The sequence below is a fragment of the Mesoplodon mirus genome, assembly GCF_964341445.2.
Source record: "Mesoplodon mirus genome assembly, chromosome: 2".
Lineage (NCBI taxonomy): Eukaryota > Metazoa > Chordata > Mammalia > Artiodactyla > Ziphiidae > Mesoplodon > Mesoplodon mirus.
In genome coordinates, this window is record NC_138977.1 from 185,382,679 (window position 1) to 185,407,756 (window position 25,078).

A 25,078-nucleotide genomic window follows, 5' to 3' on the forward strand; every position below is an offset into this window, starting at 1 on the left:
GTGTTAGGGAGTGTTCTAATTTAATTCTTTTACATGTAGATGTCCAGTTTTCCCAGCACCACTTATTGAAGACGCTGTCTTTTCTCCATTTTACATTCTTGCCTCCTTATCAAAAATAAGGTGACCATATGTACATGGGTTTATCTCTGGCCTTTCTATCCTGCTCCAAAGATCTATATTTCTGTTTTTGTGCCAGTACCATACTGTCTTGATTACTGTAGCTTTGTAGTATAGTTTGAAGTCCAGGAGCCTGATTCCTCCAGCTCCGTTTTTCTTTCTCAAGATTGCTTTGGCTATTCGGGGTCTTTTGTGTTTCCATACAAATGGTGAAATTTTTTGTTCTACTTCTGTGAAAAATGCCATCGGTAGTTTGATAGGAATTGCACTCTAACTGTAGATTGCTTTGGGTCGTATAGTCATCTTCACATTGTTGATTCTTCCAATCCAAGAACATGGTATATCTCTCCATCTGTTTGTATCATCTTTAATTTCTTTCATCAGTGTCTTACAGTTTTCTACACACAGGTCTTTTGTCACCTTAAGTAGGTTTATTCTCAGGTATTTTATTCTTTTTGTTTAAATGGTAAATGGGAGTGTTTCCTTAATTTCTCTTTCAGATTTTTCATCATTAGTATATAGGAATGAAAGATATTTCTATGCATTAATTTTGTATCCTACAACTTTACCAAAATTCATTGATTAGCTCTCGTAGTTTTCTGGTGGCATCTTTAGGATTCTCTATGTATAGTATCATGTCATCTGCAAACAGTGACAGCTTTACTTCCTCTTTTCCGATTTGGATTCCTTTTATTTCTTTCTCTTCTCTGATTGCTGTGGCTAAAACTTCCAAAACTATGTTGAATGATAGTGGTGAGAGTGGACAACCTTGTCATGTTCCTGATCTTAGCAGAAATGGTTTCAGTTTTTCACCATTGAGTACGATGTTGGCTCTGGGTTTGTCATATATGGCCTTCATTATGTTGAGGTAAGTTCCCTCTATGTCTACTTTCTGGAGAGTTTTTATCATAAATGGGTGTTGAACTTTGTCAAAAGCTTTTTCTGTATCTATTTAGATGATCCAAGTTTTGTAGCTTAACCTGCCCTCTCATGATCCTTTGTATTTCTGCAGTGTCAGTTGTTACTTCTCCTTTTTCACTTCTAATTCAATTGATTTGAGTCTTCTCCCTTTTTTTCTTGATGAGTCTGGCTAATGGTTTACCAATTTTGTTTATCTTCTCAAAGAACCAGCTTTTAGTTTTATTGATCTTTGCTATTGTTTCCTTCATTTCTTTTTCATTTATTTCTGATCTGATCTTTATGATTTCTTTCCTTCTGCTAACTTTGGGGGTTTTTTGTTCTTCTTTCTCTAACTGCTTTAGGTGTAATGTCAGGTTGTTTATTTCAGATATTTCTTGTTTCTTGAGGTAATATTGTATTGCTATAAACTTCCCTCTTAGAACTGCTTTTGCTGCATCCCATAGGTTTTGGATTGTCGTGTTTTCATTGTCATTTGTTTCTAGGTAATTTTTTATTTCCTCTGATTTCTTCAGTGATCTCTTGGTTATTTAGTAGTGCATTGTTTAGCCTCCAGGTGTTTGTATTTTTTACAGAATTTTTCCTGTAATTGATATCTAGTCTCAGCATTGTGGTCAGAAAAGATACTTGATATGATTTCAGTTTTCTTAAGTTTACCAAGGCTGGATTTGTGACCCAAGATATGATCTATCCTGGAGAATGTTCCATGAGCACTTGAGAAGAAGGTGTATTCTGTTGTTTTTGGATGGATAGTTCTATAAATATCAATTACATCCATCTTCTTTAATGTATCATTTAAAGCTTGTGTTTCCTTATTTATTATCATGTTGGATGATCTGTCCGTTGGTGAAAGTGGGGTGTTAAAATCCCCTACTATGATTGTGTTACTGTTGATTTCCCCTTTTATGGCTGTTAGCATTTGCCTTATGTATTGAGGTGCTCCTAGGTTGGGTGCATAAATATTTACAATTGTTATATCTTCTTCCTGGATTGATCTCTTGATCATTATGTAGTGTCCTTCTTTCTCTCTTGTAACAGTCTTTATTTTAAAGTCTATTTTGTCTGATATGAGAATTGCTACTCCATCTTTCTTTTGATTTCCATTTGCATGGAATATCTTTTTCCGTCCCCTCACTTTCAGTCCGTATGTTTCCCTAGGTCTGTAGTGGGTCTCTTGTAGACCGCATATATACAGGTCTTGTTTTTGTATCCATTCAGCCAGTCTGTGTCTTTTGATTGGCGCATTTAATCCATTTTTAAAGGTAGTTATCAATATGTATGTTCCTATTACCATTTTCTTAATTGTTTGGGGTTTTTTATTGTAGATCTTTTCCTTCTCTTGTGTTTCCTGCCCAGTGAAGTTCCTTTAGCATTTGTTGTAAAGCTGGTTTGGTGGTACTGAATTCTCTTAGCTTTTGCTTGACTGTAAAGTTTTTAATTTCTCCGTCAAATCTGAATGAGATCCTTGCCGGGTAGAGTAATCTTGGTTGTAGGTTTTTCCCTTTCATCACTTTAAATATGTCCTGCCACTCCCTTCTGGCTTGTAGAGTTTCTGCTGAAAGATCAGCTGTTAACCTTACAGCGATTCCCTTGTATGTTATTTGTTGCTTTTCCCTTGCTGCTTTTAATGTTTTTTCTTTGTATTTAATTTTTGATAGTTTGATTAATACTTGTCTTGGCATGTTTCTCCTTGGATTTATCCTGTATGGGACTCTCTGTGCTTCCTGGACTTGACTATTTCCTTTACCATATTAGGGAAGTTTTCAACTATAATCTCTTCAAATATTTTCTCAGTCCCTTTCTTTTTCTCTTCTTCTTCTGGGGCCCCTATAATTTGAATGTTGGTGCGTTTAATGTTGTCCCAGAAGTCTCTGAGACTGTCCTCGATTCTTTTCATTCTTTTTTCTTTATTGTGCTCTGTGGTAGCTATTTCCACTATTTTATCTTCCAGGTCACTTATCCGTTCTTCTGCCTTAGTTATTCTGCTATTGATTCCTTCTGGAGAACTTTTAATTTCATTTATTGTGTTGTTCATCATTGTTTGTTTGCCCTGTAGTTCTTCTAGGTCCTCGTTAAACGTTTCTTGTATTTTCTCCATTCTATTTCCAAGATTTTAGATCATCTTTACTATCATTACTCTGAATTCTTTTTCAGGTAGACTGACTATTTCCTCTTCATTTGTTTGGTCTGGTGGGTTTTCACCTTGTTCCTTCATCTGCTGTGTGTTTCTCTGTCTTCTCATTTTGCTTCACTTACTGTGTTCAGGGTCTCCTTTTCTCAGGCTGCAAGTTCGTAGTTCCTGTTGTTCTGGGTGTCTGTCCCCTGTGGCTAAGGTTGGTTCCGTGGGTTGTGTAGACTTCCAGGTAGAGGGGACTAGTGCCTGTGTTCTGGTGGATGAGGCTGGATCTTGTCTTTCTGGTGGGCAGGACCGCGTCCGGTGGTGTGTTCTGGGGTGTCGGTCACCTTATTATGATTTTAGGCAGCCTCTCTGCTAATGGGTGGGGTTGTGTTCCTGTCTTGATAGCTGTTTGGCATAGGGTGTCCAACACTGTAGCTTGCTGGTCGTTGAGTGGAGCTGGGTCTTAGCATTGAGATGGAGATCTCTGGGAGAGCTTTCACCATTTGCTATTACGTGGAGCCGGGAGGCATCTGGTGGTCCAACGTCCTGAACTCGGCTCTCCCACCTCAGAGGCACAGGCCTGACACCCAGCCGGAGCACCAGGACCCTGTCAGCAACACGGCTGCTAGTGTTGGAAGGTCTCCTCCATAGGCGGGGGTGGCTGTGGCTCACCATGAGGACAAGGACACTGGCAGTAGAAGTTCTGGGAAGTACTCCTTGGCGTGAGCCCGCCCAGAGTCCGCCATTAGCCCCACCAAATTCCTCCGCCATCTTGAAGGTCTCTCCCAAGGCTCTACTCTTGATGTAGCAGACCTATCAAAGTTGTAAACTGAACTTTCTCTGGAGCTCTGTTTCATCTTGGTTTTTCTGCATTTTGGCTTAAAGAGAGGAGAGACTCTCTATATGCTTTCAAAGAGACCCTCTGACTTTCACCCTTGACATCGGTGATTAATTAGTCTCGGGCTTTCACTGTTTTTCTCCAAGGTGTCAACTGCCCCCACAGCAGCCATCTGATTATAATCCTGATAATGACTACCCAACACCCCCAAAATCTTAACCACCTGAGATATTGCACCTGCCCATGTGCTTGCTCCCACTGGCACCCCATCTCTGTTCACTCTTTAAAATGTCAGCAGTTGTACCGCATCTTCACTATCAGTTCTCCATCTACCCCCAGTGATGTGGTCTTCATTGCCAGAAGGCCAATGGGTGATCCATCTTCAAAATCTAATTTTAAATGGTATTTCTGATACCAAATGTCAAGTGTCATCAGGAAAAAATAACCTCTAAAGCTCTAAGACTTTCATGAAAAATGTTTATTAGGATTACTCTTGGAAATCACATCTGTAAGGGTGAGGGAAGCATGACTGGGCAGAAGTTGAACTGCAATGTGAATGGCAAGTTGATCTCAGCTGATCCTATGGGAATTTTTGGAGTTGGAATGGTCCTTTGTTATTCTTCCCTCTTGACACCAGAGGTATGGACCTTGATACCTCTCCTCATCAACCAGTCATTGGATGCAGGCTGCCCACAGGAGGTAGGTAACCTTGGGAAAGGCAAAAGGCAATTCCCAGAGAGGGATTTGGCTAAGAACTTTCAGTTGCCAAAAATGTAGTGCCTCGGTCCTGAAGGGGCATCTGGGTGGTAAACAACAGCATCCACTACCCTCATGATAACACTGTGAGTAAAGGAAACCAGTCATTTTGCTACCATTTTACGAGTGGAAGTGGATAAATACTTAACAGTATTTTCTTTTCCCAGCCCAGGGCTTTTTCCACTTAGGGGAAGGGAGAGGCCAAAGAGTTTATACTGCTCTAGACTTAATAAAAACAAATGAAGACCAGATGGCAGGAGGCTCCAATCTTAATCCAATAGAAGTATCTTTCAGTCTGTCTCCCTGTCTCCATTTTGGCCTAAACAGGCCACGAAAGAGCCCACAGTCTTGCTGAAAGGGAACTGAGTAGTTATGTACTATTTAATACAATTCAACATATACCAGCTAATATTTATAAATCATTTGTATGTGTCAGACCCTGCTCTAAGTGCTGTGTCTGTAAGTATATATGTACATGTGTATATACAGACATATTATATGTACATACATGTGAACCTATATATGATACAGACACATGCATATATATATATATATATATATATATATATATATATATATATATTCATTTAACTCTCAGAAGAACCCTCTGAGAAAGGCACTATGATTATCCTATTACAGATGAGGAAACAATACAGAGAAGTGAAGTTGATTTGCCCAAATTTCTTTTTTTTTAATATTTATTTTATTTATTTATTTTGGTTGCATGGGGTCTTCGCTGCAGCATGAGAACAAGGATCTTTTAGTTGCGGCATGCAGGCTTCTTAGTTGCAGCATGCAAACTCTTAGTTGCGGCATGCATGTGGGATCTAGTTCCCTGACCAGGGATGGAACCCAGGCGCCCTGCAGTGGGAGCACGGAGTCTTACCCACTAGACTACCAGGGAAGTCCCATGCCCAAATTTCTGATAAGTCAAAAGAACACTGCCTTTAGCTTCCAGTTCATTTATCCTTCCCGTACATCTTTTTTGAGCTCTTGATCTTTGCCAGCTCTAGAGATAGAGACTAGTCTTTGAGTACCCCATAAATGTGATCACTTTTCCATGTATATAAATAACATAAAGGTTCTATTAGGGAAGGTTCTACTTATGAGCCCCATTAACTGTATGGGAGATCAGGGCATAAACAGTGTTTCATAGATGAAGAGCTCTCATGGATCTCAGACACCATAGCACCAGCATCATGACCACCATGATGTAAACGCCGAGGAATACAGAGTGTGGGCAGGGACACAGGCATGCTCTCCCATAGGATGCCTGGGTGGAACTCTGTGCATAGGACAGAGAGTTAATTAGGTGGAATGTGCTCAGGAGGGAAAAGGATCAGCATAAACAGTAAGGCAGCTGGTTGTTCACTTTCTGTATGCCCTGTCCTTACCTCTGGATGGCTGCATTCACAGCTCCAGTCTCCTCTATGACCTACATACTGATGACTCCCAAATACTCCCAAACCATTCTCCCAAATGCCAGACCCAAACATTGAACTGCCAGGTAAACTTCTTCACCTAAATGTACCAAATAAACATGACTATCTCCAAAAATTATCTCACTATGTTTTTCTTCCCTTAAACTTGCTTCTGTGTGCCCTCAGTTCTGGTTATTGGCATGTTTTGAACCTTTCACTGGTACCAAAGAAAGAAGTACCCAGACTTTCTTAGCAGCTTGCTCACATGTGGGACAGGAGGGTGAGAAGGAGAGGTGAGGTTTAAAAGCTGTCAGCAGCCAAACATCCAAAACAGAAGACAGACTCTCTTACATAATTATTTCCTCTACATACATGCAAAGTTTGTCTCTCACCTACTTTTTGTAAACAGACATTTTCTAGAGTACCATTTTAATTCCCTTGTTGTTTCCTTAATATATTTTTGAGTTATTTCATTAGTGGCTGCCATGGGGGTTACAATAAACATCTTTACTCATAACAATCTAGTTCAGATTAATACCAACTTAGTGTCTATAGTATATAAAACCTTTGCTTCTATCAGAAAGAGAAATTAAGAAAACAATACCATTATCAATAGCATCAAAAAGAATAAAACACATAGGAGTAAATTTAACCAAGGAGGTGAAAGACCTATACACTGAAGTCTATAAAGACATTGATGAAATAAATTGAGCAGACACAAATAAATGAAAAGATGTTCAAGGCACATGGATTGGAATAATTAATACTGTTAAAATGTCCATCATGCCCAAAGCAATATAAAGATTCAATGTAATCCCTATCAAAATTCCAATGGCATTTTTTAAAAAAATAGAACAAACAATCCCAAAAATCATACAGTCCACAAAAGACCCTGAATAGCCAAAACAGTCTCAAAAAAGAACAAAGCTGGAGGCATCATGCTCCCTGATTTCAAACTATATTGTAAAGCTTTAGTAATTAAAACAAGTATGATATTGTACAAAAACAGACATATAGATCAATGGAACAGAATAGAGAGCCCAGAAATAAACCCATGCATATAAGATCAATTAATTTACTAAAAAGGAGCCAAGAATAAACAATGTGGAAAGGATAGTCTCTTCAGTAAATGGTGCTGGGAAAACTGGACAGCCACATGCAAAAGAATAAAATGGACACCTATCTTACACCATTCACAAAAATCAATGCAAATGGATTAAAGACTTGAACCTAAGATCTAAAACATTAAACCTCCTAGACAGTAAGGGGCTAAAGCTCCTTGGCATCAGTCATGGCAATGATTTTTTAGATCTGACATCACAAGCAAAAGCAAGAAAACAAAATAAACCAGTGGGACTGCATCAAATTAAAAAGCTTCTGCACAGCAAAAGGAAACCATCAATAAAATTAAAACAAATTACCAAATGGGAAAAGTATTTGAAAATCATGTATCTGATAAGAAGTTAATATCCAAAAAAAAATTGAAGAACTCATTTAACTCAATAGCCAAAAACAATCTGGTTTTAAAATGGGCCAAGGAACTAAACAGACATTTTTCCAAAGAAGACATACAAATGTTCAACATCATGAATTATCAGATAAATGCAAATCAAAACCACAGTGAGGTATCACATCACACGCATTAGAATGGCTATCATCAAAAAGATGAGTGATAACAAATGTCAGCAAGGATATGGAGAAAAGAGAACCCTTATGCACTGTTGGTGGAAAATAAATTGGTCCAGCCACCGTGGAAAACAGTATGGAGGTTCCTCAAAAAATTAAAAATAGAACTACCATATGATCCAGCAATCCCTCTTCTGAGTATAAATCCAAAAGAAATTAAAATAGAATCTCAAAGAGATATAAGCACTCCCTTGTTCATTGCAGCATTATTCACAGCAGCCAAGATATGGAAACAACTTAAGTGTCCATCAACAGATGAATAGATAACGAAGATGTGGTAAATATATACAATGGAATATTACCCAGCCATGAGAAAGAAGGACATCCACTGTTTGCAACAACACAATGGACCTTGAGGGCATTATGCTAAGGGAAATAAGTCAAAGAAAGACAAATAATTCCTGATATCACTTATATGTAAAATCTAAAAAAGACAAACTCATAGAAACAGAGACTAGAATGGTAATTACCATGGCTGAGGGGTGGGGGAAAAGTGGAGATTAAAACAAAACAAAACACTTTGCTTCTACACAGCTCCATGTCTCCACTCCCTTCTTTGTGCTAGTATTGTCGTGCAAATTATTACATCTTTAATTCTGTGTGTCCAGTGACACAGTGATATAATAATTGCTTTATGCTATTGTCTTTTAAATCAGAAAGGAAATGTGGATCTGAACTACTGGCTTGTGTTCTGCCTGTTCAGCCTGAAAGAATCCCTGTGGTATTTCTAGTAGTGCAGGTCTACTAGTGACAGAATCCCTCACTTTTCGTTTACCTGGAAGGTCTTGATTTCACCTTCATTTTTGAAGGACAGTTTCACCGTGTATAAAATTCTTAATTAACAAACATTTTCTTTCAGCATTTTGAATATCACCACCCACTGCCTTCTGTCCCCCACTTTTTTCTTTTTCAGCTTTATTGTGGTATAATTGACAAATATGTTCCCAATTTCTGACGAAAAAATTATCTATCTTAACAAAGATCCCTTGTATGTGATGAGTCACTTCTCTTGTTGCTTTCAAGATCCTCTCTTTGTCTTCAGCTTTTGACAGTTTGATTATTATTTGTCTAAGTATGGATCTCTTTGAGTGTGTCATACTTGGAGTTCATTGCATTTCTTGGAAATACAGATGAATATTTGTCATCAAATTTGGAAAGTTTTCAGCAATTATTTCTTCAAATATTCTTACTGTTCTTTCCTCTCTATCTTCTCCTTCTGAGATTTGCATTATGCATATTTGTATGTTTCACAGCATCCCACAGGTCTCTTAGGCTCTGTTCATTTTTCTTCATTCTTTTTTCTTTCCATTCCCTACTCTCAGTTGACATATCTTTTTTTTTTAATTTTTAAAATTTATTTATTTATTTTTGGCTGCGTTGGGTTTTCGTTGCTGCACGCAGGCTTTCTCTAGTTGTGGCGAGCAGGGGCTACTCTTCGTTGCAATGTGTGGGCTTCTCATTGTGGTGGCTTGTCTTGTTGCAGAGCAAGGGCTCTAGGTGCGTGGGCTAGTAGTTCAGTAGTTGTGGCTCACGGGCTCTAGAGCACAGGCTCAGCAGTTGTGGTGCACAGGCTTAGCTGCTCCACGGCATGTGGGATCTTCCTAGACCAGGGCCTGAACCCCTGTCCCCTGCATTGGCAGGCAGATTCTTAACCACTGCACCACCAGAGAAGTCCCATCAGTTGACATAGCTTTAAGTTCACTGATTCTTTCTTCAGCCAACTCAAATCTGCTGTTGAGCCTCTCTAGTAATTTTTTTCATTTCAGTTACTGTAATTTTCAACCCTAAAATTTCTTTTGGTTCTTTTCTATAATTCTATTTTTATTGATATTCTTTATTTGGTAGTATTACTTTCATACGTTCTTTTAGGTTTTTAGATGTGGTTTCCTTTAGTTCCTCAAACATATTTAAAATAGTTGATTTAAATGCTATTTAGTAAGTACAGTGTGTGAACTTCCTCAAGGACAGTGTCTGTTGACGCCTTTTCCCCTATATGTGGACCATATTTTTTTGCTGCTTTGCATGTTGAAATCTGGACATTTTAAATAATATAATGTGGCTACTCTGGAAATCAGATTCTCTCCACTCCCTAGAACTTGTTTTTGTTGCTGTTTGTTGTTGTTGCTGCTTCTGCTGTTTGTTTAGTGACTTTCCTGAACTAATAATGTAAAGTCTGTAGTCATTATCATATGTGAAGTCTCTGTTCAGTTAGCTTAATGGTTGGCTAATGGTTGTACATAGATTTCTTTAAATGGCTGGAACCGGTAATTCTCCCACTCTCTGTCAAAGGTCTCTGTGTGCATTTGGGGGCATGACTTCAACACTCAGTCAGGAGTTTGACAACTCTACCTTAGCCTTAAGCCAGAATGAGAGCTTAGAGTTTTCCCAGGTCTTTCCTGAACATATGAACAGCCTTGTGTATGCATGGCTTTCCATAAGCCTATGCATGCATGTGACCTTCTGGATTCCCAGGAATATAGGAGAGCTTTTCAAAACCTCCAATGGAAATATCATTCTCCAACTTTTCCTTTTCGGTTTTTTGGTCAGCTTGTTGTTTGCCCGACTAATATCATCATCTCAGGCAGCTGTGATACTAAACCACCACCACTGATTGTTTTTTACAAATGCCTCTTCTTTGCACTGGGGAAGCTCTAAGGTCAAATAAAGACAACTCTTGGGAATGGGGAACCATTAGAAGGGGAAATAATGACAATTCTCTGGGAATGGGTCTTTGGAGGAATTCCAACCCCATTCAGCCCCTCCAATGGCTGTTAGTCTGCTGGCTTTCACCTTTGTTGTGGGTTGTTGGTTTCCAAGGCTACTGCAGAGCTGGGAGGGGAGATGGAAATATGGCAAGTTAAAATGCCACAAAGCTTACTGTTAGCAAGATTCCAGTGTTTCTCCTTTAAACTATTTTTAAATGTTTTAGATTTCAAACCAAGCACATCTGCAAGCCAGATATGGCCATGGGGCTATTGATTTGCTACCTCTGTCCTATGCCATCTAAATGCAGAAACCTTTATTGAGCAAGAAAGAGTAAAATCCAGGTCAATATTTCTGTCTCAATTAATGACTCATGTAAAAGTTGACCAAGCCCAGCAACAAGCTGCAGGTGGGATGACACCCAACAGAGATTTTGAAGGGATTACATGACCATATTTGTCTGTAGGGAGGCCCCTTTGGCAGCAAAGTCAATTCTGCTCAGCCAGGGAGAGACCCTGGGGGGTTCAGGCTCCTGTCCAGGTAAAAGGTGGCAAGGATATGATCCAGGGAATTAGCTAAGAAGATGAACAGCACAGATTCAAGGCATCCTCCAAAGCTGTGGCTTTCACTCATTTGTTTTTTGTTTATTTGTTTGTTTTTGCATATCCCCCAGGAATTTTGAAAATGATACACATTTCAAAGATGACACTTGAATTATTTTATCTTAAATTTTTATAATGGCAAAGGATATAATTTGCATATTAAAAATACTGACAAGTTAAAACAAAAATTTTACAATACTCCTTTTAAATGTAACTGATAGAATTTAAGTACCTTGAAATTTGATGCAATTAAAACCTAAATAGACATTCTCCAAAGAAGATATACAGATCGCCAACAAACACATGAAAGAATGCTCAACATCATTAATCACTAGAGAAATGCAAATCAAAACTTCAATGAGGTATCATCTCACACCGGTCAGAATGGCCATCATCAAAAAACCTACAAACAATAAATGCTGGAGAGGGTGTGGAGAAAAGGGAACCCTTCTGCACTGTTGATGGGAATGTAAATTGATACAGCCACTATGGAAAACAGTATGGAGGTTCCTTAAAAAACTAAAAATAGAACTACCATATGACCCAGCAATCCCACTACTGGTCATATACCCTGAGAAAACCATAATTCAAAAAGAGTCATGTACCACAATGTTCATTACAGTTCTATTTACAACAGCCAGGACATGGAAGCAACCTAAGTGTCCATCGACAGATGAATGGATAAAGAAGATGTGGCGGACCCGGAGGAAGATGGCGGAAGAGTAAGACGCGGAGATCACCTTCCTCCCCACAGATACATCAGAAATTCATCTACACGTGGAACAACTCCTACAGAACACCTACTGAACGCTGACAGAAGACCTCAGACCCCCCAAAAGGCAAGAAACTCCCCACATACCTGGGTAGGGCAAAAGAAAAAAAAGAATAAACAGAGACAATAGGATAGGGACGGGACCTGCACCAGTGGGAGGGAGCCGTGAAGGAGGGAAGGTTTCTACACACTACAAGCCCCTTCGCGGGCGGAGACTGCAGGTGGCGGAGGGGGAAAGCTTCGGAGTAGCGGAGGAGAGCACAGCAACAGGGGTGCGGAGGGCAAAGCGGAGAGATTCTGGCACAGAGGACCGGTGCCCTCAGGCACACACCAGCCCGAGAGGCTTCTCTGCTCGGCCGCCGTGGCGGGCGGGGCTGGGAGCTGAGGCTCGGGTATCGGCTTTCAGTTGGAGCGCAGGGAGAGGACTGGGGCTGGCGGCAGGAAGAGAGCCTGAAGGGGTTAGTGCACCACGGCTAGCCCGGAGGGAGTCCGGGTAAAGGGTCTGGAGCTGCTGAAGAGGCAAGAGACTTTTTTCCCTTTTGTTTCCTGGTGCGCGAGGAGAGGGCATTAAGAGGGCTGCTTGGGGAAGCGCCGGAGACAGGCGCGAGCCGCGGGTAAGGCGCGGACCTCGGAGACGGGCGTGGGCGGCCGCCGCCGCCGCCGCCACCCGCCACCGCCCACCGCTGCCGCCCGCCGCGGCCCGCCGCCGCCGCCCGCCGCGGCCCGCCGCGGCCCGCCGCGGCCCGCCACCGCCACGGGGCCTGTGTGCGAGCGCGGGTCACTGTCCGCCCCGCCTTCCGGGGAGCCTGTGCACCCCGCCACTGCCGGGGTCCCGAGACCCGGGGACGGATTTCCCGGGAAAGCGCACGGAGCGCCACGGGCTGCTGCAACGTCACGCCGGCCTCTGCCGCCGCAGGCCCGCCCCACACTGCGCGCCCCTCCCTCCCCTCTGCCTGAGTGAGCCAGAGCCCCCGAATCAGCGGCTCCTTTAAACCCGTCCTGTCTGAGCGAAGAACGGACGCCCTCCGGCGACCTACGCGCAAAGGCGGAGCCAGGTCCAAGGCTGAGACCCGGGAGCTGTGAGAGCAGAGACAGGGAAATCTCTCTGTGCAGCCTCGGAGGCAGCGGATTAAAGCTCCACGGTCCATTTGATGTGCCCTGCGTCTGTGGAGTGCATGAATGGACAGCGAATCATCCCAAATTGAGGAAGTGGACTTTGAGGACAAGATTTAAGACTTTCCCCCCTTTTCCTCTTTTGACAACGAATTATCCCAAATTAAGGAGGTGGACTTAGAGAGCAAGATTTCAGACTTCTCGCCCTTTTCCTCTTTTTACAACGAATTATCCCAAATTGAGGAGGTGGACTTAGAGAGCAAGATTTTTGATTTTTCCCCCTGCTCTCTTTTTGTGAATGTGTATGTGTAATCTTCTGTGTAAGATTCTCTCTGTATAGCTTTGCTTCCACCATATGTCCCAGGGTTCTATCGGTCCGTTTTTTTTTTCAATAATTACTTTCTAATTTTAATAACGCCACTATATTTCATACTTTATTCTATTTTACTTTACCTGCTCTTTTTTTCCTAACTTCCCTTCCTCCCTCCCTCCGCTCCTCCTTTCCTTCTTTCTTTTTCTTTCCTCCCTCCCCCCCTCCCACCCTTCTTCTTTCCACTTTCTTTTTCTTTCCTTCCTCCCTCCCTCCCTCCTGTCTTTCTTTCTTTCTTTCCTTCCTCCCTCCCTCCCTTCTTCCATTCACTCTTCCTTTTGCTTTCATTCCTCCCTCCCTCCCTCCTTTCTTTCCTTCTTTCTTTCCATCCTTCCTCCCTCCCTCCCTCCTTTCTTTCTTTCTTCCTTCCTTCCTTTCTTCCCTTCTTCCTTTCTTTCCCTCTCTCTTTCTTTCTTCTACTAATTCTTTCTTTCTACTTTTTCTCCCTGTTATTCTGAGCCGGGTGGATGAAAGGCTCTTGGTGCTTCAGCCAGGAGTCAGTTCTGTGCCTCTGAAGTGGGAGAGCCAACTTCAGGACACGGGTCCACAAGAGACCTCCCAGCTCCACATAATATCAAGCAGCGAAAATCTCCCAGAGATCTCCATCCCAACACCAGCACCCAGCTTCAGTCAACGACCAGCAAGCTACAGTGCTGGTCACCCTATGCCAAGCAACTAGCAAGGCAGGAACACAACCCCACCCATTAGCAGAGAGGTTACCTAAAAACATAATAAGGCCATAGGCACCCCAAAACACACCACCAGACGTGGACCTGTCCACCAGAAAGACAAGATCGAGCCTCAACCACCAGAACACAGGCATTAGTCCCCCCCACCAGGAAGCCTACACAACCTACTGAAACAACCTTAGCCACTGGGATCAGACACCAAAAACAACGGGAACTACGAATCTGCAGCCTGCAAAAAGGAGACCCCAAACACAGTAACATAAGCAAAATGAGAAGACAGAAAAACACACAGCAGGAGAAGGAGCAAGATAAAACCTACCAGACCTAACAAATGAAGAGGTAATAGGCAGTCTACCTGAAAAAGAATTCAGAATAATGATAGTAAAGCTGATCCAAGATTCTATCTCCAAGATCCATAATCTTGGAAATAGAATAGACAAAATGCAAGAAACAGTTAACAAGGACCTAGAAGAACTAAAGATGAATCAAGCATCGATTAAAAACACAATAAATGAAATGAAAAATACTCTAGATGGGATCAATAGCAGAATAACTGAGGCAGAAGAACGGATAAGTGAGGTGGAAGATAAAATAGTGGAAATAACTGCTGCAGAGCAAAATAAAGAAAAAAGAATGAAAAGAACAGAGGACAGTCTCAGAGACCTCTGGGACAACATTAAACGCACCAACATTCGAATTATAGGGGTTCCAGAAGAAGAAGAGAAAAAGAAAGGGACTGAGAAAATATTTGAAGAGATTATAGTTGAAAACTTCCCCAATATGGGAAAGGAAATAGTTAATCAAGTCCAGGAGGCACAGAGAGTCCCATACAGAATAAATCCAAGGAGAAATACACCAAGACACATATTAATCAAACTGTCAAAAATTAAACACAAAGAAATCATATTAAAAGCAGCAAGGCAAAAACAACAAATAACACACAAGGGAATCCCCATCATGTTAACAGCTGATCTCTCAGCAGAAACTCTACAAGCCAGAAGGGAGTGGCAGGACATAATCAAAGTGATGAAGGAGAGAAACCTGCAACCAAGATTACTCTACCCAGCAAGGATCTCATTCAGATTTGATGGAGAAATTAAAACCTTTACAGACAAGCAAAAGCTGAGAGAGTTCAGCACCACCAAACCAGCTTTACAACAAATGCTAAAGGATCTTCTCTAGGCAAGAAACACAACAGAAGGAATATACCTACAATAACGAACCCAAAGCAATTAAGGAAATGGGAATAGGAACATACATATCAATAATTACCTTAAATGTAAATGGACTAAATGCTCCCACCAAAAGACACAGAGTGGCTGAATGGATACAAAAACAAGACCCATATATATGCTGTCTACAAGAGACCCACTTCAGACCTAGAGACACATACAGATTGAAAGTAAGGGGATGGAAAAAGATATTCCATGCAAATGGAAATCAAAAGAAAGCTGGAGTAGCAATTCTTATATCAGACAAAATAGACTTTAAAATAAAGACTATTAGAAGAGACAAAGAAGGACACTACATAACGATAAAGGGATCGATCCAAAAAGAAGATATAACAATTGTAAATATTTATGCACCCAACATAGGAGCACCTCAATACATAAGGCAAATACTAACAGCCATAAAAGGAGAAATCGACAGTAACACAATCATAGTAGGGGACTTTAACACCCCACTTTCACCAATGGACAGATCATCCAAAATGAAAATAAATAAGGAAATACAAGCTTTAAATGATACATTAAACAAGATGGACTTAGTTGATATTTATAGGACATTCCATCCAAAAACAACAGAATACACATTTTTCTCAAGTGCTCATGGAACATTCTCCAGGATAGATCATATCTTGGGTCACAAATCAAGCCTTGGTAAATTTAAGAAAATTGAAATTGTATCAAGTATCTTTTCCAACCACAATGCTATGAGACTAGACATCAATTACAGGAAAAGATCTGTAAAAAATACAAACACATGGAGGCTAAACAATACACTACTCAATAATGAAGTGATCACTGAAGAAATCAAAGAGGAAATTAAAAAATACCTAGAAACAAATGACAATGGAGACACGACGACCCAAAACCTATGGGATGCAGCAAAAGCAGTTCTAAGAGGGAAGTTTATAGCAATACAATCCCACCTTAAGAAACAGGAAACATTTCGAGTAAACAACCTGACCCTGCACCTAAAGAAATTAGAGAAAGAAGAACAAAAAACCCCCAAAGCTAGCAGAAGGAAAGAAATCATAAAGATCAGATCAGAAATAAATGAAAAAGAAATGAAGGAAACGATAGCAAAGATCAACAAAACTAAAAGCTGGTTTTTTGAGAAGATAAACAAAATTGACAAACCATTAGCCAGACTCATCAAGAAAAGAAGGGAGAAGACTCAAATCAATAGAATTAGAAATGAAAATGGAGAAGTAACAACTGACACTGCAGAAATACAAAAGATCATGAGAGATTACTATAAGCAACTCTATGCCAATAAAATGGACAACCTGGAAGAAATGGACAAATTCTTAGAAATGCACAACCTGCCAAGACTAACTCAGGAAGAAATAGAAAATATGAATAGACCAATCACAAGCACCGAAATTGAAACTGTGATTAAAAATCTTCCAACAAACAAAAGCCCAGGACCAGATGGCTTCACAGGCGAATTCTATCAAACATTTAGAGAAGAGATAACACCCATCCTTCTCAAACTCTTCCAAACAATATCAGAGGAAGGAACACTCCCAAACTCATTCTACGAGGCCACCATCACCTTGATACCAAACCAGGCAAGGATGTCACAAAGAAAGAAAACTACAGGCCAATATCACTGATGAACATAGATGCAAAAATCCTCAACAAAATACTAGCAAACAGAATCCAACAGCACAGTAAAAGGATCATACACCATGATCAAGTGGGGTTTATTCCAGGAATGCAAGGATTCTTCAATATACGCAAATCAATCAATGCGATACACCATATTAACAAGTTGAAGGAGAAAAACCATATGATCATCTCAGTAGATGCAGAGAAAGCTTTCGACAAAATTCAACACCCATTTATGATAAAAACCCTGCAGAAAGTAGGCATAGAGGGAACTTTCCTCAACATAATAAAGGCCATATATGACAAACCCACAGCCAGCATCGTCCTCAATGGTGAAAAACTGAAACCATTTCCACTAAGATCAGGAACAAGACAAGGTTGCCCACTCTCACCACTCTTATTCAACCTAGTTTTGGAAGTTTTAGCCACAGCAATCAGAGAAGAAAAGGAAATAAAAGGAATCCAAATCGGAAAAGAAGAAGTAAAGCTGTCACTGTTTGCAGATGACATGATACTATACATAGAGAATCCTAAAGATGCTGCCGAAAAACTACTAGAGCTAATCAATAAATTTGGTAAAGTAGCAGGATACAAAATTAATGTACAGAAGTCTCTGGCATTCCTGTACACTAATGATGAAAAATCTGAAAATGAAATCAAGAAAACACTCCCATTTACCATTGCAACAAAAAGAATAAAATATCTAGGAATAAACCTACCTAAGGAGACAAAAGACCTGTATGCAGAAAATTATAAGACACTGATGAAAGAAATTAAAGATGATACAAATAGATGGAGAGATATACCATGCTCCTGGATTGGAAGAATCAATATTGTGAAAATGACTGTACTACCCAAAGCAATCTACAGATTCAATGCAATCCCTATCAAACTACCACTGGCATTTTTCACAGAACTAGAACAAAAAATTTCAAAATTTGTTTGGAAAAACAAAAGACCCCGAATAGCCAAAGCAATCTTGAGAACGAAAAACGGAGCTGGAGGAATCAGGCTCCCTGACTTCAGACTATACTACAAAGCTACAGTAATCAAGACAGTGTGGTACTGGCATAAACACAGAAAGATAGATCAGTGGATCAGGATAGAAAGCCCAGAGATAAACCCACGCACATATGGCCAACTTATCTTTGATAAAGGAGGCAGGAATGTACAGTGGAGAAAGGACAGCCTCTTCAATAAGTGGTGCTGGGAAAACTGGACAGGGACATGTAAAAGTATGAGATTAGATCATTCCCTAACACCATACACAAAAATAAGCTCAAAATGGATTAAAGACTTAAATGTAAGGCCAGAAACTATCAAACTCTTAGAGGAAAACATAGGCAGAACACTCTATGACATAAATCACAGCAAGATCCTTTTGGACCCACCTCCTAGAGAAATGGAAATAAAAACAAAGATAAACAAATGGGACCTAATGAAACTTCAAAGCTTTTGCACAGCAAAGGAAACCATAAACAAGACCAAAAGACAACCCGCAGAATGGGAGAAAATATTTGCCAATGAAGCAACTGACAAAGGATTAATCTCCAAAATTTATAAACAGCTCATGCAGCTCAATAGCAAAAAAACAAACAACCCAATCCAAAAATGGGCAGAAGACTTAAATAGGCATTTCTCCAAAGAAGATATACAGACTGCCAACAAACACATGAAAGAATGCTCAACATCATTAATCATTAGAGAAATGCAAATCAAAACTACAATGAGATATCATCTCACACCAGTCAGAATGGCCATCATCAAGAAATCTAGAAACAATAAATGCTGGAGAGGGTGTGGAGAAAAGGGAACCCTCTTGCACTGCTGGTGGGAATGTGAATTGGTACAGCCACTATGGAGAACAGTATGGAGGTTCCTTAAAAAACTAAAAATAGAACTACCATATGACCCAGCAATCCCACTACTAGGCATATACCCTGAGAAAACCATAATTCAAAAAGAGACATGTACCAAAATGTTCATTGCAGCTCTATTCACAATAGCCCGGAGCTGGAAACAACCTAAGTGTCCATCATCGGATGAATGGATAAAGAAGATGTGGCACATATATACAATGGAATATTACTCAGCCATAAAAAGAAACAAAACTGAGCTATTTGTAATGAGGTGGATAGACCTAGAGTCTGTCATACAGAATGAAGTAAGTCAGAAAGAGAAAGACAAATACCGTATGCTAACACGTATATATGGAATTTAAAAAATGTCATGAAGAACCTAGGGGTAAAACGGGAATAAAGACACAGACCTACTTGAGAATGGACTTGAGGATATGGGGAGGGGGAAGGGTAAGCTGTGACAAAGCGAAAAAGAGGCATGGACATATATACACTACCAAACGTAAGGTAGATAGATAGTGGGAAGCAGCCGCAGAGCACAGGGAGATCAGCTCGGTGCTTTGTGACCGCCTGGAGGGGTGGGATGGGGAGGGTGGGAGGGAGGGAGATGCATGAGGGAAGGGATGTGGGCACAGATGTATATGTATGACTGATTCACTTTGTTATAAAGCAGAAACTAATAAAAAAATAAAAATAAAATAAAATAAAATGAAAAAGAAGATGTGGCACATATATACAATGGAATATACTCAGCCATAAAAAGAAATGAAATTGAGTTATATGTAGTGAGGTGGATGGACCTCGAGTCTGTCATACAGAGTGAAGTAAGTCAGAAAGAGAAAAACAAATACCGTATGCTAACACATATATATGGAATCTAAGAAAAAATTTTAAAAAGGTCATGAAGAACCTAGGGGCAAGACAGGAATAAAGACGCAGACCTACTAGAGAATGGACTTGAGAACACAGGGAGGGAGAAGGGTAAGCTGGGACAAAGTGAGAGAGCGGCATGGACGTATATACACTACCAAATGTAAAATAGATAGCTAGGGGGAAGCAGCCGCATAGCACAGGGAGATCAGCTCGGTTCCTTGTTACCACCTAGAGGGGTGGGATAGGGAGGGTGGGAGGGAGGGAGATGCAAGAGGGAAGAGATATGGGGATATATGTATATGTATAACTGATTCACTTTGTTATAAAGCAGAAACTAACACACCATTGTAAAGCAATTACACTCCAATAAAGATGTTAAAAAAATAAATAAAAGGGGTTTCGCTGGTGGCGCAGCGGTTGAGAGTCCGCCTGCCGATGCAGGGGACACAGGTTCGTGCCCCGGACAAAAAAAAAAAAAAAAAAAAAGAACCTAGCATTTTAATAGCTAGAAATTTACATGTTCCTTTTTCTCCTAGAATTGTGTTTCTATTTCCCATTTCCACCATTGATTTTTCTCCTAATATGTTTTCATGGCTGAAAGGCTATTATTGATTACTTTATCATACTCCCATTTATTTACATATAAATGAAATATAGATTTTTAAAATATTTCCTTTGATTATAAGGCTCTAATAGGTGCTAAGAATGTTTATTTTAGGTGAATTATTATAATTATTAATAGCATGTAATTGATAAAAATAACATAAGAATATTATAAATTTGGATAATTAAATCACATGAAAAGCAAAATTTTATGGTAAATTTGTTGCTTAATGAGATGGATGGGATGTTTGTATAAATTAGTTCATGCATACAAAGATAAACATTACTTATTTTTCAGCTTTTATAAATCCAAGTCTTGAAAAACAGTTCTCTTAAATAAGCAGAATAGAATGGAGTTGTGCTATAGAGATGTCTCTCAGTTCTTTGAACTCCTTCCTAGTTATATGCCAAAAAGCTGGGTGTAAGGGAATTCTCTGCATTTTCCCAGTTTTTCTGTAAGTCTAAAATTATTTCTAAATTAAAAAAAATTTTTAATCCCTACGCAAACCTAGCCTCAGAGAACTCAGTCACCAGACCAAATGTCTGAAGTGAAGATCCATACTGCCCTTGTGCAGGGTACTAAACGGCCTCAGTATAACCCTAGTCACTTGTAAAGGTATGTGTGGCTTTGTATCAGCAGATATCCCTTTGAATCTCTCCACTCCTCTGCCCTCCTCTCAACACTTTAGACAAGACCCATGACCACATTTCCTCCCCTCTTCAACGGTACCTCCAGACATCCCCCACCCTCTGCATGGGCATAAATAAAAATGGTCTCTCTTGTGACCTAGGCTCTGGGGAGGAGAGAGGGGACAATATTGGCAGAGTGACTGAAATGGTTAATTTTATGTGTCGACTAGACTGGGCTACGGGATGCCCAGATAGCTTATAAAATATTATTCCCAGGGCTTCCCTGGGGGCACAGTGGTTGAGAGTCCACCTGCCGATGCAGGGGACACGGGTTCGTGCCCTGGTCCGGGAAGATCCCACATGCCTCGGAGCGGCTGGGCTTGTGAGCCATGGCCGCTGAACCTGCGAGTCCGGAGCCTGTGCTCCACAACGGGAGAGGCCACAACAGTGAGACGCCCGCGTACCACCAAAAAAAAAAAAAAAAATTAAAAAAAATATTATTCCTGGGCCTGAGATACTGTTTCAAGAAGAGATTAGCATTTGAACTGGTGAACTGATAAAAGCAGATCACACTCCCCAGTGTAGGTGGTCAATGTCCAACCTGTTGAGAGTCCAAATAGAACAAAAACATGTAGAGGAAGGTAGACTCTGCTCTCTCTGCTGGAGCTAAGATGACCATCTTCTCCCCTCAGATTCCAGTGCTCCTTGTTCTCAAGCTTTCAGACTCAGAAAGCTCCCCAATCCTCCCCAGTTCTCAGGCTTCAGCCTTGGGCTGAATTACCAGCCCACCACCAGCTTTCCTAGATCTCCAGCTTGCAGACGGCAGATCGTGGCCCTTCTTGGCCTCCATAACCACATAAGCCAATTCCTACAATAAATCTCCTTATATATGTATCCTGTTGGTTCTGTTTCCCTGGAGAACCTTGATCATGCAGTCACACAGTGATCTTTCTTAAGGCAACCCTGATCGAGACTTCTCTTGGCTACAATGCCTCTAATGCTTCCTACCCTTAGTGTAATACTCAAAAGCTTGATCTGACATTCACATCTCTGTACAAGCTGTCCCCATTGTAGGCATCTTGGAGCTGATAACTTCCCATGACAAGTAACAGTCATACTGTCACGTTTCAACCCCATGGCTGAGAATCATCACGCTCAGGTCTCAGGTCCTCTCCCCGACTGTTTTTTGCCTCCTCAGTCAGCTATCACCTCTATCGTCCACTCCATCTTCCCCCATGGAGCTCTGCCTCTATGGGCAGAGTTGAACTCATGCCAGTAAAACTGCTGGGATTCAAGCCCATAGGCAGCACACACCTATTTTCCTCGTTCTTTTCTTCTCTCTCTTAGCTACAACTCAGAGCAACCAAAGAAAGGTTCTTCCTAATCACTTCCAGGCTTTCCTCCTGGGGGGTAAATGGCAACTTTGAATTCTATTATCCTTGTAAACCCACGGAGTGGCAAACAATATCAACAGAGATGCTACACGTCCCGTCGGCAATGGCTGATCATAATTTTATACATAAAATTTTAATTGAAAGCGAATGAACCAGGAACCATTTCAGACATTCCCAACTTCCCTTAAGATTCTGTTTTCTTTCTTTTTTTTTCAAGAGGGTATTAAATCGTTTATTGATTACACATGATAATGGATGATACACAAGCTTCATTCCCATCTATAACTTTATCTGGTACCATAATTCAATTTAGATATATTGCATAGGATTTGCCAACAGTCATATTAATAACCAAAAAACGCCATGACTTTGCTTGGGTAACCCTTTTCACGGTGAACTCCAGGTCACAACACAGTAACTGTCAGTTCAGCTACACCAAGGTTTCTGAAGACAATAGCTTCTCCACCAAAGCAGGTTGTATATAAATTTTGAATGGAACCTGGCATCACCCTGAAGGAATTCTAACTTCACACTGTTGGGGTAGTTTACCAAAATGGCTTCAGAGTAGACTAACGTTACACAGCACATTTTTTAAAAAACACATTTATTCAGTGTCATGATCAGACTACTACATTTAGCAATCAATAGCATGGGTGCAAAAAAAAAATCTACATTAAAACCCTTTGTTGGATATGTATATGTATAGCTGATTCACTTTGTTATAAAGCAGAAACTAACACACCATTGTACAGCAATTATACTCCAATAAAGATGTTTATAAAAAAAAACAAAAAAAAACCCTCTTTTTTGAAATGCTTTACACTTTCCACAGAACAGCAACTAAAATAACCTGTTACACAATTAGTCACAGATACAGTCCTCAAGGGGTTTTTTGCCCATACACATGAGTATTGTCTAAAACATGTCTTCTTTGTAGCAGCTAGGCCCTGCCACCACTGTGCTTGGCTGAGTTCACAAATCTGTTGTAGCCTATAGCTTCCCTGTCACTTCTCTGGCTCTCCTCTCCTGCTAAGCTTTGTTTCCTGGCAGTAATTACAACCTCCTGCCACTGCCATAGCTACTGCTGCTGCTGGAACCACCATAGCTACCTTGGTTTCGTGGTTTGGAAAGTATTGGCCTCCACTACCACAGGGGCCAGAACTTCTGCCTCCAAAGTTTCCTCCTTTCATGGGTCCAAAATTTGAAGACTGATTGTTGTAATTGCCAAAATCATTGTAGCTTCCACCACCTCCAAAATTGCTTCCATCATTACCGAATCCATTACAGCCATCCCCACTGCCACCACAGCCACCACCACCGCGGCTGCCACCAAAGCCAGCTCGACCACTGAAGTTTCCTCCACGACCACCACCAAAGTTTCCAGAACCACTTCGACCTCTTTGGCTGGATGAAGCACTAGCCATATCTTGCTGAGATAGGGCTTTCCTTACTTCACAGTCGTGGCCATTCACAGTGTGGTAATTCTGAATGACAGTCTTGTCTACAGAGTCATGGTCATCAAAGGTTACTAAAGCAAAGCCTCTCTTTTTACCACTGCCTTGGTCAGTTACGATTTCAATCACTTCAATTTTCCCATATGTTCAAAATAATCTCTTAGGTGATGTTCTTCAGTGTCTCCTTTAATGCCACCAACAAAAATCTTTTTCACAGTTAAAATCTTTTTCACCAGGTCTTTGAGAATCTTCTCTTGAGACGGCCCTCTTTGGTTCCCCAACTCTTCCACCCACCTCATGTGGCCTTGCCTTCATGGCCGCATCCACTTCCTCCACAGTGGCATACATGACAACCCCGAAGCCTCTGGAGAGCTTGGTGTTTGGATCCCTCATTACCACACAGTCTGTGAGCGTTCCCCACTGCTCACAATGGCTCCTCAGACTACCATCGGTTGTTTCAAAGCTCAAACCTCCGATGAAGAGCTTCCGCAGCTGTTCGGGCTCTTTGGGAGACTCTGACTTAGACATGATGGCTGTGGAGGGGGAGATGTCAACGATGCTTACACGGCAGCGTCCATAGGCAGAAAGCAAGATTCTGTTTTCTTTCTAAAACCCACCCCATCAATCAGACCCTCAATTCAGTTACACGCTTTCTTCCCAGAACTCATTAAATCATTCTTCCACTTTTGTTTCTGTTCTCATTTCCCCCTATCAGCCTCCCTCTCCGATTTTGAGATTTTTGTTTTCTTTTCACCTCCCACTGAAATAACTTCTTGGTTATGTGCAGCACTGTTCTTTCCAGAATTACTAAATCATGCTTCACTTTCATTTCTTTCCTCCATTTCCCCATCCTGCTCCTACCCTGATGGCATCAGTTTATTGACCTTGGGTCTGCTTGTGCTTTAGATCTTTAGTAGAGGAGAGGAGACTTGCCCATTTCCCCCCACGTGTTTAGTTAGCAGACTGGATTTGGTGACAGCTCAGACACTGCTATGTGGCCTTTCGCGATGCTGTTTATATGTCTGTTTGTTCTTGGGTTGCTCAATAAGGGCCCCTTGCCAACATACTTTAGAAGGGGGCTGCTTGGGTATCTGACCTTTGTGTCACCCTGCCATTAGCCCACTCTTCACTCACTGGAAGGCAACTCACAGGTTTTATCCCAATCCCACACCCTCCATCCCTTCCATGCCACTCTCCATCCTACCACCGTATGTCTCAGTCCTGTAAGCCCTGTTCAAGATCCAGCTTCATCTGGCCTGACCCTGTTTGACAACAACCATTTCCCCAAATGAACCCGTCAGGCCTTCTGTGTACACCAGGCATT

General features: G+C 41.0%; 1 pseudogene across 1 annotated transcript; it reads right to left on the reverse strand.

The window, feature by feature from the left end:
- Positions 1–23,329: 23,329 nt before the first annotated feature.
- LOC309813948 (heterogeneous nuclear ribonucleoprotein A1-like) lies at positions 23,330–24,600 on the reverse strand (annotated as a pseudogene). The gene has a single exon. The product of its transcript is annotated as a heterogeneous nuclear ribonucleoprotein A1-like (transcript).
- Positions 24,601–25,078: the final 478 nt, after the last annotated feature.